The sequence below is a fragment of the Lissotriton helveticus genome, chromosome 7 (assembly GCF_964261635.1).
Source record: "Lissotriton helveticus chromosome 7, aLisHel1.1, whole genome shotgun sequence".
Lineage (NCBI taxonomy): Eukaryota > Metazoa > Chordata > Amphibia > Caudata > Salamandridae > Lissotriton > Lissotriton helveticus.
The window spans coordinates 1,057,126,742-1,057,142,185 of NC_136068.1; the positions used below are offsets into that span (position 1 = coordinate 1,057,126,742).

At 48.5% G+C, this 15,444-nt stretch overlaps 1 protein-coding gene across 4 annotated transcripts in view; it reads right to left on the minus strand.

The window, feature by feature from the left end:
- The window catches only part of DNAH17 (dynein axonemal heavy chain 17), a 12,633,448-nt gene that overhangs the window by 8,872,757 nt on the left and 3,745,247 nt on the right, over positions 1–15,444 (minus strand). Inside the window, exon 1 of one of the 4 annotated variants that reach the window (XM_078653925.1) lies at positions 1,171–1,195. The exons of the other annotated variants lie outside the window; for them this stretch is intronic. The gene's annotated coding sequence lies outside the window, so the exon portion shown is untranslated. Of the gene's footprint in view, positions 1–1,170; positions 1,196–15,444 lie in introns of those variants that run through there. 4 annotated transcript variants of the gene reach the window in all.

Below are 15,444 nucleotides of genomic sequence, written 5' to 3' on the forward strand. Positions count from 1 at the left end.
GCTGGGAGGACTCCCAGCAGCAGGAGGGCAGACTTGTGTCTCGGTGGCAGCATCCATTTTGTGGAGCTAAGGCTCTGTTGGACTTTAACCGGGGTTATAGGTTACATACATGTCGTGTCCCTCTAGAAGGGTGGAATGCTAACCCCGTCGCCAGAATTGGCGATGGGTTAGTATTCCAATTCGTTTGACACCTTACTCGACATGTTTTGATAAAGCGATACCAGAGTTGGCATATACCCGCGAGGATTATAATGCACTTAAGAGTATATGGTATGCGATATCATGGAAACGGCTAAGGGATGGATCCCGAAAGCCGCAGACAGGCTCAGCTCATGCCAGAGCACTATCTCACATGATTCCAAGCACTCTGCCTTCAGGATTGTCAAGGCCTGCCATAGGAGTGACTGATAGGAGATCTGTGTGCCCATTTTAGGGTTAGATATAGGAATACTATATCTAAAGCAAAGGGTGATTACACCACCTTGCCCCAGCTGTCGTGCAGCCAGTTGTGTCAGATTTGGATGGCCAGCCAGGGGTGGCATAATACATGCTGCAGCCCCTGGGCGGCCCTGGGTACCCCTATGCCCTGGGCACCTAAGGTACTCTGTACAGGGACTGATAAGGTGACTCAGTATCCAATTAGATATGTACCTAAGGTACATGGAATCCATTTTATAGAGAGAGCAGTAGGCCTGGGGTCCTGAATAGCAGGGCCCCAGGTCAACTAAGTCAGAAAACCAGCAAAACACCAGGCAAAAAGTTGGGGGCAACCATAGTCAGGGATCTACCTTCCTACAATGAGCACTCATCTGATTTTGAAATAAATAAGAAGAGATAAGTGAGAAGATGAAAAAGTATAGCTGTAAGCAAAATTGACATGAGCGGGTGGTATTTTAGTTTAAGTTACTGGATTTTCCTCACCTGCAGCCCTTTAAACCAATCTGGTGCTCTTGAATCTCTATGTGGCGCTTTTACTAAACAAGGGCTATTTCTGCAGGATCCAAGTGCATCGTGCAGTCCCCACTACTCTTATCCAGTTTAGCTGTTGCCTCCTGACCTTCTCTATTGTACTCAAAGTCTGTACTCAGTGTGCCCAGCATTGTTGTGCAATTGCTACACCTAAAGCTCATCTCCTTTATTCAGAATGGTATATTAGGATTAGTTTCTTACCTGTAGTCCTAGTTCTCTTCCAGGGGTATACTCCGGAACATATAACAAAATACATATATATGTGTAAATACATAATAAAAGTACATTGTACTAAACAAATTATACACATATACATGTATTCACTAATAATATGCAACCTCAACCATAACCTATAGGCTAATAAAGCAATAATTACATATTTTCTGTAGAATGAAAATAAACCATAGAAAACAATGCAAGGAAAAGGCAGGAGCCTAAAATGCATTCCACAGACAGAAAAACCTTTTATTTTCATCAAAGAAACTGTAATAAAAGGCAATTAGCCTATGTAGGCTGCATAAAGAAATAACACCCCTGTACAGAAAATCAGACTGGCACCTCGCCTTCAAGGCCTCAGAGAATCTGAACACTTTGTCTTTAAGGCCTCCAGGGGGAACTCTGCTCCCATCATGCCCCACAGGTGACAGTTAGCTCAGTTCTTTTGTACTGTACAGTAAAACTTGCAGGTATCTGCATATATCATATCAAAACACACATATAAAACCATAATGATACTGCTCGCCCGGGGAGGAGGGGGGCGCTTATGACTTTAATGAGTATACCCCTAGAAGAGAACTAGGACTACAGGTAAGTAACTAATCCTTCTCTTCCAGGGGATACTCATTAATAGTCATGAGCACTGAATAGAATAGCAAGCTCATACCCACTAAGAAGCGAGCGAGCAGACAACAGAAAATAAAAACAGCTTTGACACACATATCTTAGCTAGAATTAGCAAATAAATTCCTGAGCGATGCCTGTCCAACCTGAGCATCTGCCTGTGTGTCTGAATCACGACAGTAATGGCGAGTAAAGGTATGAACTGAATGCCATGTAGCTGCCTTACAGATTTCTGCCATAGAAACATTTCTAAGGAGAGCTGTAGTGGAAGCTTTCCCTCTTGTTGAATGAGCCTTCGGTCTTCCTGAAAAAGACCTGTTTGACAACTGATACACTAGGAGAATGCAAGACACAATCCATCTAGATATGGACCTCTTGAAAGCCGCAGAACCCGTATTAATAGGACCATAGTTAATGAACAAACGGTCTGAGTGTCTCAAAGTCTTTGTTCTGTCCAGATAAAACTTAAGAACTCTCTTAAGATCTAACAAGTGTAGAGCTCTTTCAGGAGGATTGGTAGGATTTGGGAAAAAAGTCGGCAAGGTTATAGTCTGATTAATGTGAAAATCTGACACTACCTTGGGCAAAAAGGCAGGATGCGTCCTGAGTACCACTCTATTATCATGGAACACAATGAAAGGTTCCTTGCAACACAGAGCCTGGATCTCGCTCACTCTATGAGCAGAAGTAATGGCTACAAGGAATGCTACCTTCCAAGTTAAGTGCTGCAAGGAGGCCTTATGTATGGGTTCAAAAGGAGCACCCATTAACTTAGTTAATACCACATTAAGCTCCCAAGGTGGAGAAGGGGACCTGACTGGTGGATAAACCTTTCGTAAACCTTCCAGAAAATCTTTCACTACAGGCATTCTAAAGAAGGAAGTCTGAGTAGGCGATTTCCTGTAGGCCGTGATCGCTGCAAGATGGACTTTAATAGAGCTAAACTGAAGACCAGACCTCGCCAAATGTAAAAATAAGGTACAATCACCTGTTCTTGACCATGTATAGTGTAGGAGAGTGGGGTCTGCAATCCTATGGTCACCCCAGATTTTTGCTTTTTGCTTCACTGGTTTACGACTTTCCCTGGCTGTGGGCCTGCTAATCAGACCCACAGCCTAGCTGTTCTCTCTCTAAATTGACATCCATGTACTTTAGGTGCATTTACCAATTGGTACTGGGCCACCTTATCAGTCCCTGTACACAGGACCTAGGTGTACCCAGGGCCTACCAGGGGCTGAAGCATGTTTTATGCCACCCCTGGCTGGCCATCTAAATCTGACACAACTGGCTGCATGACAGCTGGGGCAAGGTGGTGTAAACACCCTTTGCTGTAGATATAGTATACCTACATCTAACCCTAAAATGGACACATATATTCCTATCAGTCACTCCTATGGAAGGCCTTATCAATCCTGAAGGCAGAGTGCTGGGAATTATGTGAGATGGTGCTCTGGCATGAGCTAAGCCCGTTTGCAGCTTGCGGAACCAAGTCCTAATAGCTGTTCCATGATAACGCTATACCATATACTCTTAAGTGCATTATCAACCTCGCGGTTAAATGCTAACTCTGGTATAACATTATCAAAACATGTCGAGTAAGGTGTCATACGATTTGGAATACTACCCCCTCGCCAATTCTGGCGACGGGGGTAGCATTCCACCCTTCTAGAGGGACACGACATGTATGTAACTGCGAACCCCGGTTAAAGTTAACTCGAGCCTCAGCATCACAAAATGGATGCTGCCACCACAGACACAAGTCTGACCTCCTGCTGCTGGGAGTCCTTCCAGCGAGGATGGCTTGGACAAAGGGTTTCCTGCCTTGGGAGGTGCTAGCACCACCCCAGACAGGATTTTGTGTATTGAGGTAGGGAGGCCTGAAAGGAATGAGACATGCCTGGGGCACACAAGGTGCCCTGTGCATACACCGGTTCAAACCAGTTGCTGGGGCATCCCAGCCCCAGCTCTGGGGGGAAACCGGACAAAGGATAGGGGGTGTAACCACCCCCCTTCCTGGTCCCACCCAGGGGAGGGACCTAGTCAGTAGTGCAGCCCCCTTTAGGAGAATGAAGGTAGGAGCTGTTCCCATTCCAAATTAGATTATCCTGAACTATTCATCAAGAAGTAACTCTGGCCTTCGACGTTCTGCTCCACAGAAGACTGAAGAATCTCCCTTGTGGAAAAGGAGTGTCCACCCTGCAACTGCAGGCACCATCAAGCGTCCGGCGGCTTCACTTTTGTCGTCTTCCCTCGAGGATCCAGACTTCAGAGCCCGACGAGACCCGGATTCCCAGACCTCTCCGACCTCTACCTACATCTGCAGCAAAGCTGAGACCCGTGGGTGCGACGAGACACGTGGGACCGGCCATCTTGAACGAACCCGAACTTTGCTTCCAGCACGACTCCCGAGGTAAACTCAACCAAGTGCTTTGGGGACTGAGAAGCCCCAGCCCCGAGCAGCCCCTGCACCAAAGATCAGCCCTCCAGCATCCACGAGATCTGCGTGGGGCCCTTCTGCTTTGTTGCTGCTCGATGCGTTGTCTGGTCACTTGCCGGCTGGCTAGTGGCCTCCTAGACGAACCTTTGAATCTTCACTGCTGGTCTGGTTGCTCCAGACTGGCCCTTGCTCCCTTCCAAAAGAGGGGCACCCCGGACTCTCCTAGTCCGCACCAGACGCTTTCTTCACTCACCGCGTGGGTTGCCTTTGCCAAGGCCTGTTGAGTCCAATCCCGGATCCGACACCGCAGACAGCGAGAGCCTGCGTGGGATAGCTCGTGCCTCTATCCTGGTCGTCGAAGACACCTCCTGGTCCACGTGGCTGCAGAGTCAAGCGTCCACTCTTCACCTGATCGCGACGACGACATCTGGATCCTTCCTGGTTCCACTCCAGTCACTGTCTAGTGACTGTGAACATTGTCCCCTCTGCTTTCAGGTCTTCTTCTTCAACAATCCACCCTTGGATTGCACCGGACATCTTCCTCCTGGTCACCTGCAGCATCTTTTCTTTCAGGCTCCATTGACTTCAACGCGAGAACCCGACGCACTTTGACACCTATGCACCCGCGGCCCGTGGGTGAGGTAACAAGAGCATTTCGGTGCTCAAGGGTAGTTTAACTGTCCTAGTGTCCAGTTCCACAGTCGTTTTAGTCCTACCTAGTCAGGATTGTCCGTACTCACCTTTAACTTGAACTGTACTGTACTCACTCTCCACTCCCAGGTCAGTTCCGTGGTGTCCTCCTCCTTCCTGTCACTACGCACCATCCGCAAGGTATCTCGCTTCTTCACCTTCGAGGCCCTGAAACTGATCATTTTGGCAATGGTCATATCCCGCCTGGATTATGGCAACGCCCTATATGCAGGGATTCCAGCATATAGTTTACGGCGGTTGCAACTAATCCAGAACCAGGCGGCACGATTGGTGTTCAATCTTCCTAAATTTCACCACGTAACCCCCCTTCTCAGATCTCTACACTGGCTCCCGGTCCGTAAACGCGTCCAGTTTAAACTTGCTTCTATCACCTTTCAAGCACGACTGGGCGCGACTCCGGCCTTTATAACATCTGAAATTGTTCCCTATGTTCCAACCAGAGAACTGCGCTCCTCTTCGCAATTCCTGCTTTCAGCCCCTCGTTTTCGGAGAAAGAAATGGGGAGGATCCAAGTTTGCAACTCTTGCCCCACTCCTGTGGAACTCCCTTCCTCTGGAGCTTCGATCTATAACTCTGTACCCTCTATTTCGGAAGCAACTTAAAGCCCACCTATTTGTCAAATGTTTCAACTAAATCAATTGGTGCTCCCTCCTTCCTATCCTGCTCCCCCCATTCCTACTCTGGAGAATTGTCTTTTGCAGCGCCATGAAACCGCTGGTGAAAGTGCGCTATACAAATATTTTAAACTCAAACTCACACAAACACTGTCCATAGACGTTGTTACGCATCTCGCGTGTGAGTTCACACTCTGCACACGCGTTCCGTGGGCCTCCTATTACTTACCTGAAGTTAGTATAGCGTGGTCCCATCGATCCTACAGCCTCTGGACAGCTCCATTCCTTTTATCGACTCTCACATTCCACTTACTTAGTATATGGTTTGTCGTGCCCCTAGGGCACCATTGTAATTTTGTGCAACTTGTAGTATTTTTCGTAAGAGATTGTCATGTGCTTAGCCCTCTGACCTCATAAAGAGTTCAGAGGTGTTGTTATTAATAAATATACTGTTTATTTTCATAGCAACCTGTGTGGTGTCCTTTCATCTGGTATTCAAGGGGTTATATTGTGGTAAAACAACTGGCTTCACATGCCAAAAGAGTTTAGCCTAAGACTGCTTTGTCCATGCTACCATTAGGATAGCTGGTCTATAAGGTTGACTTACAGCCAATAACCATAAGGGTTGTTTGGACTGATACAAGGTGATCACTAGAACTAGTGAGCATCATATATCAGGCCAACTTCTCACATTGGTGGCAGCGGTGGGATTTGAGCTTGCTGTTGTTTTTACCACGTATAATCTTGAAATATCATATGAAAGATCACATAAGGTACCTAGGTACATATAACAAGCTTAGAAATACTCTGAGTTCTACTGAACCAGCTGTTGTAGTAGAAAGGGCCTAGCACACCCTGACTACAACTCTTAGCAAGGGATCAGTAGGAAATCCCATAGTGTAGGTAAGTGCACCACTTATACCTCACTAGAAGCATGTCTACCCATGGAGAGTCTTCAGAGCCTCCCCTAGTGGTTAGTGACCCTCCACAGGTCCTTTCCAGATATGCAGCCCTCAGTTTCCAGGAGATGAGACAATTGTGTACCTCCAGGAAATTGAAACAGGGTTCTAACCCTACCACTTATTTTCTGTTAGGTCTCTTAGAGACATATGATGCTAGAAAGGCTTCTAACACAGATGGGAGCATGCCAGCCTTAGAGGGTACCCTTGGAGATCCAGACCTCCCTGAAACAGAGAATGTAGAAGAGGAGGAGGAAGAAGAGGACACCTCTGGGGATGAGGCAGACAAAGGTCCTGAGTTAGTCAGCAGACTTACTAGGGCCAACTTAGACCTACATAGGGAAGGATCTGGGGGACCCCCAGTACTGACCCTGAGCAGGCCTAACTTTGGAGTTAGAAGAGATAGGTCTCATTCTAGGGACTCCAATAGATCTGTGCACTCTCATGCCTCTGCCCAGAGGAGAATGACTTCCCCTCAGAGGAGAGAGCATGAAGCAAGGATGAGACAGGCTAATCTGAGGATCCAGAGGGAAGAACTTGCCCTTGCCAAAGAGAAGCTTGCCTTTGCTAGAGAGCAACAGTTAAGTGGGGTAGTCCCCACTGGTGGCAGCACTATCCCTAGGGATAGAGACAGGAGTGTTGATAATAGACACCTGAGTAAAATAGTGCCCCCCTATAAGACAGGGGATGATATCCACAAGTGGATGACTGCTTTGGAGAGAGCCTGCAAAGTACAGCAGGTACCCCAGAGTCAGTGGGCAGCTAAATTGTGGCTCTCCTTTGAAGGTAAAGGTAGAGACAAGCTCCTCGCTGTTAGAGATGAGGATGCTAATGATTACCAAGTCTTGAAACTTGCTCTGATTGATGGGTTTGGCTTAACCCCTGAACAGTACAGGTTGATGTTCAGGGATACCCAGAAAACTCAGGCTCAAGATTGGACTGACTTTGTGGATTGTGCCACTAAGGCTCTGGAGGGCTGGTTACTGGGAAGTAAAGTTACTGATTACACAGGATTGTATTATCTAATTATGAGAGAGCAAATCTTAAATAATTGTCAGAACCAGTTGTTGCATCAGCACTTGATTGACTCAGATCTGACCTCTCCCCAAGAATTGGGAAAGAAGGCAGACAGATGGGTCAGGACAAGGGTCAAGCAGCAGAACCAGAACCAGGGTGGTGGCCAGAAGAAAGCAGACCAGAAGAGTAATGAGAATATGCAAAATTACCAGAAGTCTTCAACAGGGCCCCAACAACCTAAGGAGGGTGGGTCCCAAACTTCCCAAAAGAAGAAGAATGATGGTCCTAAGAAACCATGGTGCCAATACTGTAAAAGTAAGACTCACTGGTTTAGTGAGTGCACCAAGAAAGGCCAAACTCCTACCACTACTGTCCCTAAGACATCTGCACCCCCTAGTACAGTTAGTAGTGGTAGTGTACCTCCCAAGGCTATAGTTGGGTTAACCCTGGGAACTGAGGTGGGTTCTGACTTAGTTAGAATTCCTACTCAGGCAGTTCTTGTTTGTACTGGGGACATGGATATGACCCCTACTGTAAGTCCTAGTACTCTGGGCAAATACAGGCAAACGCCTTTAATCAATGGAAAAATGGCTCAGGCCTACAGGGACACATGTGCCAGTGTCACCATGGTGACACCAACATTTGTGGACTCTGACCAGATCATGCTAGGTTCAGATTACCTAGTAACCAATGCTAGCAATGTCACTACCAATCACAGTATGGCAGTTGTTAATTTCTCCTGGGGAGGGGTAACTGGCCTCAAAAGGGTTGTAGTTAGGAGAGACCTCCCAGTAGATTGTCTTTTGGGCAATGATTTGGAATCCTCACTGTGGTCAGGTGTGGAGTACAGGACTCATGTAGAAATGCTAGGTCTCTCCTCACATGTCCTTGCTGTGACTAGGTCACAGGCCAAGAAATGCCCAGCTGAATAAGTGCTGGATCCTGGAAGAATGGACCAGACACTATGCAAGCGAAGGAATGATAGGGTTAAGGCAGAGCCTTCCCCCTTGCCTCAGGTTGAGGATCAGCCCTCTCAGGAGGCTGACCCAGAGACCCCAGAAGGAACTGTCCTAGAAGAGCTTGAACCTGAACAGGTTGAGTTTCTTGCGACAGGGGGACCTTCCAGGGCAGACTTGAGGCAGGCCCAATTAGATTGTTCCTCTCTTGAACCCCTCAGACAGCAGGCTGCTGCTGAGGCTGCAGGGAATGCTACAGGTGCCCGTAAGGTATATTGGGAAGATGGACTCCTATACTCTGAGGCAAGAGACCCCAAGCCTGGTGCTACCAGGAGGCTGGTCATCCCCTTGTCTCTTAGAGGTTTCCTTCTCACCTTAGCCCATGAGATTCCCCTTGCAGGTCACTTAGGCCAGAACAAGACTTGGGACAGGCTCGCCCCATACTTTCACTGGCCTCATATGTCTGAAGACACTAAAGAGTTTTGTCGCTCATGTGTCACCTGCCAAGCCAGTGGCAAATCAGGTGGCACAACAAAGGCCCCCCTTATACCACTACCTGTGGTGGGGGTTCCCTTTGAAAGAGTGGGGAATGACATTGTTGGACCAATGGACCCCCCAACAGCATCTGGGCACAGATTTATACTGGTGGTAGTGGATCATGCCACCAGGTATCCAGAAGCTATTCCCCTTAGGACCACTACAGCTCCTGTTGTGGCCAGGGCCCTACTTGGAGTTTTCTCCAGAGTGGGGTTTCCTAAGGAGGTTGTCTCTGACAGAGGTGCAAACTTCATGTCAGGATACTTGACTGCTATGTGGAAGGAGTGTGGTATAAATTACAAATTTACCACACCCTATCACCCACAATGCAATGGGCTTGTTGAGAGATTCAACAAGACCCTCAAAGGGATGATAAAAGGATTACCCGAGAAGCTCAGGCGAAGATGGGATATCCTTTTTTCCTGCCTCCTGTTTGCTTACAGAGAGGTCCCACAGACGGGGGTTGGTTGCAGTACTTTTGAGCTTCTGTTTGGGCATCCTGTAAGACGACCCCTATGTCTTGTGAAGGAAGGATGGGAGTTACCTCTCAAAAAGCCTAAGCTTGACATAGTGGACTATGTACTTGGTCTCCGCTCCAGGATGGCAGAGTACATGGAGAAGGCATCTAAAAACCTTGAGGCCAGCCAGGAACTTCAAAAAGCTTGGCATGACCAAAAGGCTGTCCTAACTGTGTATCATGCAGGACAGAAGGTGTGGGTGTTGGAGCCAGTGGCCCCAGCAGCTCTCCAAGACAAATGGTCTGGATCCCATACCATCATTGAGCAAAAGGGAGAAGTCACCTACTTGGTGGACATGGGAACTCCCAGGAGCCCCCACATGGTGCTTCATGTAAACAGGCTCAAAGCATTTGTCAATAGGGAGGACATGGGCTTGCTCATGGCCACAGATGAGAGGCAGGAGGAAGACAGTGACCCTCTCCCAGACCTGCTCACTCAGAACCCTGATGATGGGTCAGTAGACGGTGTAGTCTTTTCTGACAGCCTCTCTACCCATCAACAAGAGGATTGTAAACAGGTTCTTCAATCCTTCAGGCAAATGTTTTCACTGACCCCCCAGTCAGACAAACTGGTGCACCCATGAGGTGGACACTGGTGACAGTCTGCCTGTCAAGAGTAAAATCTACAGGCAACCTGACCATGTCAGGGACTGCATAAAGAAAGAAGTCCAAAAGATGTTGGAATTGGGAGTCATTGAACCCTCAGAGAGCCCTTGGGCTAGTCCTGTAGTTCTAGTGCCTAAACCTCACACCCAGGATGGTAAGAGAGAGATGAGGTTTTGTGTAGACTACAGGGGTCTCAATGCTGTCACTAAGACAGATGCCCATCCAATACCTAGGGCAGATGAACTGATAGACAAGTTGGCTTCTGCAACTTTCTTAAGTACATTTGACCTAACAGCTGGTTATTGGCAGATCAGGTTAGCCGAGGATGCCAAGGCCAAAACAGCATTTTCTACCCCAGGAGGTCATTACCAAATGCCCTTTGGTTTGAAAAATGCACCTGCCACTTTTCAAAGGTTGGTGAACCAAGTTCTCACTGGGTTGGATGACTTCTGTGCAGCATATCTAGATGATATTGCTGTCTTTAGCTCCACCTGGGAGGATCACCTGATCCACCTGAGGAAAGTTTTGGAGGCCCTGCAAAAGGCAAGCCTCACTATCAAGGCTACTAAGTGCCAGATAGGGCAGAGTCAGGTTGTGTACCTGGGCCACCTTGTAGGTGGAGGCCAGGTTCAACCATTGGAGAGCAAGATACAGGTCATAAAGGACTGGGCTCCTCCAACCACCCAGACACAGGTCAGAGCTTTCTTGGGCCTGTCTGGTTACTATAGGAAGTTTGTCAAAAATTATGGGTCCATTGTGACACCACTTAATGACTTGACAAGCAAGAAAATGCCAAAGAAAGTTCAGTGGACAGTTAGCTGTCAGAAGGCATTTGATGACCTAAAGCAGACCATGTGTACTGCACCTATTCTCAAGAGTCCTGACTACTCCAAAACCTTAATTGTCCAAACAGATGCATCTGAGTTGGGTGTGGGAGCTGTTCTTTCTCAACTGAATATTGATGGTCATGACCAGCCCATTGCTTTTATAAGCAGAAGGCTGACCCCTAGAGAGAAACGTTGGTCAGCTATTGAGAGGGAGGCCTTTGCTGTGGTTTGAGCCCTGAAGAAGTTGAGGCCATACTTGTTTGGAACTCACTTCAAGATTCAGACCGACCATAAGCCCCTCTTATGGCTAAATCAGATGAAGGGTGAAAACCCCAAACTTCTTAGGTGGTCCATTTCCCTACAGGGGATGGACTTTACAGTGGAGCACAGACCAGGGGCTGACCATGGCAATGCAGATGGTCTCTCCAGGTATTTCCACTTAGAACAGGAAGACTCACCTGGTCACGGTTAGTTTAATGTCCCTAAGTTTGGGGGGGTTATGTAGGAGAGTGGGGTCTGCAATCCTATGGTCACCCCAGATTTTTGCTTTTTGCTTCACTGGTTTACGACTTTCCCTGGCTGTGGGCCTGCTAATCAGACCCACAGCCTAGCTGTTCTCTCTCTAAATTGACATCCATGTACTTTAGGTGCATTTACCAATTGGTACTGGGCCACCTTATCAGTCCCTGTACACAGGGCCTAGGTGTACCCAGGGCCTACCAGGGGCTGAAGCATGTATTATGCCACCCCTGGCTGGCCATCTAAATCTGACACAACTGGCTGCATGACAGCTGGGGCAAGGTGGTGTAAACACCCTTTGCTGTAGATATAGTATACCTATATCTAACCCTAAAATGGACACATATATTCCTATCAGTCACTCCTATGGAAGGCCTTATCAATCCTGAAGGCAGAGTGCTGGGAATTATGTGAGATGGTGCTCTGGCATGAGCTAAGACCGTTTGCAGCTTGCGGAACCAAGTCCTAATAGCTGTTCCATGATAACGCTATACCATATACTATTAAGTGCATTATCAACCTCGCGGTTAAATGCTAACTCTGGTATAACATTATCAAAACATGTCGAGTAAGGTGTAATACGATTTGGAATACTACCCCCATGCCAATTCTGGCGACGGGGGTAGCATTCCACCCTTCTAGAGGGACACGACATGTATGTAACTGCGAACCCCGGTTAAAGTTAACTCGAGCCTCAGCATCACAAAATGGATGCTGCCACCACAGACACAAGTCTGACCTCCTGCTGCTGGGAGTCCTTCCAGCGAGGATGGCTTGGACAAAGGGTTTCCTGCCTTGGGAGGTGCTAGCACCACCCCAGACAGGATTTTGTGTATTGAGGTAGGGAGGCCTGAAAGGAATGAGACATGCCTGGGGCACACAAGGTGCCCTGTGCATACACCGGTTCAAACCCGTTGCTGGGGCATCCCAGCCCCAGCTCTGGCGGGAAACCGGACAAAGGATAGGGGGTGTAACCACCCCCCTTCCTGGTCCCACCCAGGGGAGGGACCTAATCAGTAGTGCAGCCCCCTTTAGGAGAATGAAGGTAGGAGCTGGTCCCATTCCAAATTAGATTATCCTGAACTATTCATCAAGAAGAAACTCTGGCCTTCGACGTTCTGCTCCACAGAAGACTGAAGAATCTCCCTTGTGGACAAGGAGTGTCCACCCTGCAACTGCAGGCACCATCAAGCATCCAGCGGCTTCACTTTGTCGTCTTCCCTCGAGGATCCAGACTTCAGAGCCCGACGAGACCCGGATTCCAAGACCTCTCCGACCTCTACCTACATCTGCAGCAAAGCTGAGACCCGTGGGTGCGACGAGACACGTGGGACCGGCCATCTTGAACGAACCTGCACTTCGCTTCCAGCACGACTCCCGAGGTAAACTCGACCGAGTGCTGTTGGGACTGAGAAGCCCCAGCCCCGAGCAGCCCCTGCACCGAAGATCAGCCCTCCAGCATCCACGAGATCTGCGTGGGGCCCTTCTGCTTTGTTGCTGCTCGACGCGTTGTCTGGTCACTTGCCGGCTGGCTAGTGGCCTCCTAGACGACGAACCTTTGAATCTTCACTGCTGGTCTGGTTGCTCCAGACTGGCCCTTGCTCCCTTCCAAAAGAGGGGCACCCCGGACTCTCCTAGTCCGCACCAGACGCTTTCTTCACTCACCGCGTGGGTTGCCTTTGCCAAGGCCTGTTGAGTCCAATCCCGGATCCGACACTGCCGACAGCGAGAGCCTGCGTGGGACAGCTCGTGCCTCCATCCTGGTTGTCGAAGACACCTCCTGGTCCACGTGGCTGCAGAGTCAAGCGTCCACTCTTCACCTGATCGCGACGACGACATCTGGTTCCTTCCTGGTTCCACTCCAGTCACTGGCTAGTGACTGTGAACATTGTCCCCTCTGCTTTCAGGTCTTCTTCTTCATCAATCCACCCTTGGATTGCACCGGACATCTTCCTCCTGGTCACCTGCAGCATCTTTTCTTTCAGGCTCCTTTGACTTCAACGCGAGAACCCGACGCACTTTGACACCTATGCACCCGCGGCCCGTGGGTGAGGTAACAAGAGCATTTCGGTGCTCAAGGGTAGTTTAACTGTCCTAGTGTCCAGTTCCACAGTCGTTTTAGTCCTACCTAGTCAGGATTGTCCGTACTCACCTTTAACTTGAACTGTACTGTCCATAGACGTTGTTACGCATCTCGCATGTGAGTTCACACTCTGCACACGCGTTCCGTGGGCCTCCTATTACTTACCTGAAGTTAGTATAGCGTGGTCCCATCGATCCTACAGCCTCTGGACAGCTCCATTTCTTTTATCGACTCTCACATTCCACTTACTTAGTATATGGTTTGTCGTGCCCCTAGGGCACCATTGTAATTTTGTGCAACTTGTAGTATTTTTCGTAAGAGATTGTCATGTGCTTAGCCCTCTGACCTCATAAAGAGTTCAGAGGTGTTGTTATTAATAAATATACTGTTTATTTTCATAACAACCTGTAGGGTGTCCTTTCATCTGGTATTCAAGGGGTTATATTGTGGTAAAACAGCTGGCTTCACATGCCAAAAGAGTTTAGCCTAAGACTGCTTTGTCCATGCTACCATTAGGATAGCTGGTCTATAAGGTTGACTTACAACCAATCACCATAAGGGTTGTTTGGACTGATACAAGGTGATCACTAGAACTAGTGAGCATCATATATCAGGCCAACTTCTCACATATAGGATCAAGGCCATTGTTCTCACACCACAGAAAGAATTGTTGCCTTTTTAAACCATATGATTTCCTTGTAGAAGGTCGCTTTGCCTCCTTACGGATATGCATACACTCGGGATTCAACTCGCAAGTGTCCATACTAGATGACTTCAGGAGCCATGCTGTCAGGCGTAGAGAAGACAGGTTGGGGTAGAACACTCTCCCCTGCTGTTTGGTCAGAAGATCCGGACGACACGGTCCCCTCTTGTGTGGCACTTCCAACAATTGAAGGAGATCTGGAAACCATCATTGGCGTGGCCACTCGGGGGCAATCAGAATTATCCTGGACTTGGTTTTGTACATCCTGTTGATTATTGTTGGTATCAATGGGGTCAGAGGAAAAGCGTACAGTAAGTTCTGACATCAGTCTATCAAAACGGCATTCCCTTGAGATGCGAACTGGGGAAACCTGGACGCGAAGACGGGGCATTTTGCGTTTCCCGTGTCTGTGAACAGGTCAATATCTGGAATTCCCAAAAATACTGTTTGCGACTTCCTCGGTGAGGACCCATTCGTGAGCATAGACGAAGTCCCTGCTGAGGAAATCCGCCTGCGAATTGAGGGACCCGGGCAGATGCACCGCCGTTATCGACAAGTTTCTCGCAAAGTAGCCATTTCCAGATGGTCTGGGCTTCCATGGACAGAGCCCTGGACCTGGTACCCCCCTGCTTGTTTAAATAATACATTGTAGTTGTATTGTCTGTTTGCACCAGGAGGGTCTGAGACTGGAAAGATGGAAACAGAGACTTGAGAGCCAGATGAACCGCTCTTAGTTCCAGCAGGTTGATGTGATAGCCCTTCTCGGAATCTGACCATAGCCCTTGTACTTGCAGAGGGCCCATATGAGCACCCCAACCTTGGAGTGAGGCGTCCGTGATCAGAGTCTGAGTAGGGGGATCTTGATGAAATGGCACTCCTTGCATTAAGTGGGACCTCTTCATCCACCACCGGATAGAGTCTTTGGCAGACTGATGAAGGAGTATTCGATCCTCCCAGAACCCCGTCCCCTGTCACCACTGATCCTCTAAACACTGTTGCAGAGGACGCATGTGCAATCTTGCGTTTCGAACTATGAAGATGCACGACGCCATCGAACCCAGAAGAGAGGATACTTGGCGAACCGTCGGGAACGTGGTTTGAACAAGAAGCTGAAATTTTGTCCTGATTGATAACCACCTCTCCTCCGAA